The following is a 5,620-nucleotide window of genomic DNA, read 5'->3' on the forward strand; positions in this document are numbered from 1 at the left end:
ATTCACGCCAGCTTAGCCTAGAATTAGCTGACCAGTCTCATTTCCCACTATTCCTGTCCTCCAGCTACCAGGAATGAGGCTTCAGCCACAGCTAGCCTCTCCACATTCCCCCGGCACACATGCCCACCCAAGCCTCAGAATCTTGGCACCACAGCTTTTCTCTCTAACATGACCCTCCTCACACTCTTGTCTACTGGGCCAACTTGTGTTTATCCTTCTAGGTCCAGCTCAAATGGCATTTCTCCTGAGAAACCACTTTAATTAGCCTTTCTTCTACCCCCAACAGAGTTATTGGTCTTTCCTAGTGCTTCCACAAGCTCCCGTATTTCCCACAATCACACCATTCAATCACATTGCAGTGAAGTTCCCTATCTGTCTACCTTACTATGACTGTGTGAACTCCCTGAGGCCAAGGATTATGTATGATTCACCCCTGTGTCCCCAGGATCTGGCACTTCATAAGCCTCAAAAAATGTTTGTTGAATACATTTTATTTAATAAATACAATATTTTTGCTCCAGTTTTACAGTCTTGGTCTGGGACTATAAAACCTACTAAAATAGAGGTGCGGAGGACATCTTGTGTCTTAACAAGACCAGGAGAAGGAAGAGAGCTTGCTAGTTCAGCGTGAGTCTAGGTTGGAAGGAATGCACATTAGACAGGTACAAAATTTAAGTCCTCAAGCAAGGAAACAGGTCAAAACCCAGGAGTTCTAGCTCTTCAATTTCTTGCAAGCCAGAGGAATGGGGAGGGGTAAAGTGGGGAAAGGAAAAGGGAAAAGGAACAAGATACTCAGTGGCTGTTCTAAAAGTGAAACACAATGCAGGAAGCAAGATGGTCAGTGGGCCTCTGTGAGGACAGGCCCTAGTGAAGGGAACAATGCCCACTCTTAGGCTCATAGCCACAGTCAGCTGGTATGCTAGATGGCAAGAGGGCTAATACCTTCTCCTGTACTGCTTTCCCCCTTAACTTTTCCCCATAAACCTGTCCAGGGAGTGCTGCAGAGCGTATGCCAAAAGGAAACTTGGACCACAAGTAAAAGTTAGCAAGTGAGGGTTTAGTGTCTGTGAGTCCTTGGAGGAATTATTTCCTCAGATATGAAGAGGATCAAGGACGTCAGACCTACATTCCTGTCCCTAAGAGCTGGCAATTCATAGAGGTGCAGAAACTGTGCAGCTCCTAAGCATTTCCCAGACTCCTCTACCTGCTCAGTCACCTTCACCTTCTAAGTGAAAGCTATGGCTGCATAGCAAACTATCTTTCCCTTATGAGCAGCAAAAAGACCATTGCAAAGATCTTCTTAGTAGGATAGACCTAGATGGTGGATAGATAGAATTACATGGAACTAGAACTCAAGCCCTTCCCACCGGCAACTAGCCTAATGGCAGTTCTCTTTGGGAATAGCTCCAGGACAGGCCTGAGTAAAGGGAGGTGAGGACTGGAAGGAGGACAGGGTGTTGTCCCCAGACGTCAGTAGTCCACAAACTCTCCTCCACCTGGGAATAGTGCACACTGTAAATCCACTTAGGTCTCATGGTTTAGAATGTTGCTGCCAAATTCTTCCAGCAGAACACAGGTCAGATACAGATATCGAGAACCTGCCAATCCTACAGCGAAGGCAATGCCCTGGATGGCAGAGAAGGAAGGAAACCAAATAGGGGCCTTGGCAAGAGTTAACTTTTGGTTCCCTCTCTCTCCATGCCTCTCATGGTGAGACAAGCAGCCACTGGTTTGTTTAGGACCCGCACATCCCCAGTGTTTTGACCTTGGGCAAATCACTTAGACTTGGAGCTTCTTTTTCCTCAACTATAAAATAGGAGAGATGCTTCTCTGCCTGGGGTAGTTGTGAAGATCAAGAGGTATGTGAGAAAATGCTTTGTAAATAGCTTCAGTAGTGTACACATACAAAAATTATGATTTGCTTATAAACCCATAGGTTTATTGTTATTATACAGAGAAGACAAGTGGAGCTGCTTGAAGACCTGGGTGTATCAGGTCTAGCAAGGGGCTTTTCCATGGGGCTGAAGGACCCAACAAGGAGAGGTTCTCCTTGCTCCAGGGCCAGGCTGGGTCAGCTGGGGAGGAAAGGAAGGAAGTTTTGGTCAAATTGTATTGCTGGGATTGAAGAGAGTTGGCTTAGGGACCCTCAACACTACAGTAGACAGGGGCTGGTACCCGTGATATTCCCAGGCCCCTGTATCCTGTGGGGCTCCTTAGCCCTCCTCCTTTCACTCCTGGGTCCCATAGAGGGGCAGGACTGGCAGGACATTTCCTCAGGGAGCAGTTCTTCATTCCCTGCCCTCCTGGACTCAGTCACCTTCCCAAGGGCTCTTGCCTGGGCCTGCCACTGACTCCACCTTTCTAGGAGACTTTGAACTGCATAGCACAGGAGTTAAGAGAGTAGACTCTAGAGTCACACTGCCTGGTTTGATGCCTATCACTGACACTTGCTAATTCTGTCATCTTGGGTAAGTGGTCTACCTGCTTTGAGCCTCATTTTTCCCATTTGTGAAATGGTTATAAGTATAATCCCTACCTCATAAGATTGCTCTGAGAAACAAGGAATGGTTGATATAGTACTATCTAACTTCTTAAATGCCAAGCACTGTGCTCAGCACTTCTTATTTTTCTTGAGTTACAAATGAAAGAAATTGACGCACGGAGAAGTTGAGTCATTTACCCAAGGTCACACAACTAGCAAGTGGCAAAGCTGAATTCCAATCCAGACCATCTGGTTCCAGAGCTCAAGCTCTTATTTGCTCTGCTGCTTTAGTGAATGTCCAGTGTTCAATAAATGATAGTCATAATCATTTCAGAAAGAACAGAATCCCAAAGGAGCTAAAATCAGAGACTAGAACATTGACACATTTTTTATGCTGACAGAAGCCTCATGTATCCTGTGTGGCAGTCCTTGCATTGTACAGAGGAGGAAACTGAGCAACAGGAAGGTAGAAGGGCTTACCCAGAGACTTGAAGCAATTGAGGGCAGAACTAGGGTCCATCCATGATCTGTTGACTCCTAAATCCAAGCACTTTGTACTCTCTCAGGCTTCTTCGTTGACCAACCCTCAAGCCCAGAAACCATTGATAGAGTATAAAGTGGGGGTGCAGAGGTGTTTCAGAAGGTGCAGAAGGCCGGAGTCCCCCAATCCCTATCCCTATTACTCACTTCCCGCTGATATGCCTATTGAGGAAACATTGTCAGTAGGCTGCTGATGTGCTCCTTACACTAGGTGGACATTATCTGACACACTCAGGACAGTCCCATAGAACATGCAAAGGCTGTCCTAAAGAGAGAAACAGAACTGTAACATGAGCCTGGGGGTGGGGTGAATGAGGAGGGAGAGGCAGCCTACCAGCAGACAGAGAGGAATCTCAAGGCTCCCAGAGACCTGGAGAATGAGTCACTCTACAAACAAATTCCCAGAACCAGCAAGATACCAGCCCTCCTCAACTGCATGGCAAAGTACCACACATAAAGACACTGTGTGGGCAGGCAGCTCTCTGACTGAGGAGGTACTAGATGCACAAACTTGGCCTCAGCCCTTAGAGGAGAAACACCAAAAATGTAAGAGTTTGGTCACAGGTCCAATTTTGAGGGGCAATGGAGAGTGGCATGCACATTGAACCTAGGGTCATAAGCCCTGGCTTTGCTCATCCACCCCTGACTTCTGCATCATGGACATTCATGGACTTAAGACAAGCTATCTAACCTACCTGAGTCATGGGTACCTTGTCTGGAAAATAAGTTGATGATTATCTTCCTCCTAGCGCTAGAGGGAAGATTAAACCAGATAATGCCTATGAAAGCCTTTAAAAATGATAAAGTGATCTACAAATCCAAAGACACAATGCTGGTGATACATGCTAGTCTCAGGTTTGAAAAAATGTGAAGTCTGCTTTCTTAAGAAGTAATTTCAACTCTGCCTGCAAGCCTGAAGTTCCCAAAGGGAAGCAGGGTCATGAGAGGAAAGCAGTAAGAGAACTTGGGTGACCAACTGCTCTGGTCTGCCCAGGACTGAGAGGGGTTTCACAGGACTCAGGATTTCCAATGATAAAACTGAAGGAGGATTAATAAAATGGCTGCATTTAGGCTAACAGATTGCTTATTCCTATGCTTGCCCTTAAAATGGTCAATTAAAACCTGATTGACTGGTTGCTACTCATAGCTCCAGGCCTGGGTGTTAAAATAAAGCTATTAATTTTACTGTTTCTGCTTTATTACAATAATCGAAAGTAATAATCATACCTGGTTTCTAAGTTGTTCTCCAGGGAGAAGGTCATAGAATTGTAAACTTACAAAATAGCCCGAATTACCAAGAAGACCACACCTTGGGTGCTTATGAGATAAAGAGATTGAAAAATTGACAACTGCTAGCCTCTATAGAATTTGACACCTGGAGGCATCATGATGCCACTCTAAGTCTTATGATGAGAAAATGATTCTGTTCACTGTTATCAATGCTTTATTGTTTGAGCTATGGCTATATAATCATCCTACCCTATCCCCAAGGTGGGTTCACAGTATTAAAGTCACTAGCCTGCTGTGAGTCCCCTTTGTCCCACAAAGTAATAAAGCTATCTCTTTTCTCTTTTCAGTTTGGCTTGTCAGGGATGGGGGCCAGTCTTTCAGTAACAAAACTGGAAAACTCCTAGGGAAACCAGGACAAGTTGGTCACCCTAAAAAGAATCCTGGCCAGAAAGTCAGGAAGAAGCAAGGAGATAAACATTTCAGTTCCTACTGTGTACTATCTAGGCATTTTTCCTTGTATTCAAATCCCAGCAACTTACCTTGGACAAGTATCTGGCCCTCAGGTGGAAAAAGACCTCTGAAGTCCATCCCTGTTTTAACATTCTGGGAATCCTTTCCTTTAAACTCAGGAGGTATTTGAGGCCTAGGGAGGTAAAGCCAACCTAGCAGACTGGAAGCAGATGAGTATGGCCATGCCTCCCCAATCCCTACCCCTGACCCATCCCACTCCCTCTACTCTCCTACACTACCCTTCTCTAAGGACTCTGGTAGAACTGTAGCCACATTTGTTGAACTCCTGCTGCAGTTCTTTCATCTGAATTTTCTCTATGCACATCTGCGAGGACATTTTATCAATCTGAGAAAACACACTGAGATCTCAGGAATCAAGGCAGGTTAGAGAGGGCCTCACAGGAGGGCAGGTCAGCTTCCTGAAGTAGTATATAGGGATGGAAACTGGGGTTGATGTATGGTAGTGAGGAGGCTTAGTTGGAGTCCTAGCTTAGTTCAACTGGGAGCAGTTTCAAAAGCCCTAAGCTTAGGGCAGGGATTGAAATACCAAGACTGGGTGTGTAAGGGCAGAGGCAGAGTAGAGTGGTGGTTGTCTCAGGAACATAGGTCTGACCCAGGAATAGGAGATGGAGATAACCTGAAGTGGCCCAGAATCCCTTCTCAATTTCCTGGACAGGGGCTTCAGGGGAAGCTCTCTCTCTCCCAAAGTTTGCTGGTCCAGGATTAGCTGAACCTTCTCTAAAGTGAATTCCTCTCCCCAGACTCCCATGGAAATGGCCCCAGGCCTCTCTGGGCATGCTTTTTCTTCCTCTACTCCCTCTGGACTGGCAGATCCAAGGCCCTCCCTGTCTCAGCTCC

The sequence above is a fragment of the Camelus bactrianus genome, chromosome X (assembly GCF_048773025.1).
Source record: "Camelus bactrianus isolate YW-2024 breed Bactrian camel chromosome X, ASM4877302v1, whole genome shotgun sequence".
In the NCBI taxonomy this organism is placed as follows: domain Eukaryota; kingdom Metazoa; phylum Chordata; class Mammalia; order Artiodactyla; family Camelidae; genus Camelus; species Camelus bactrianus.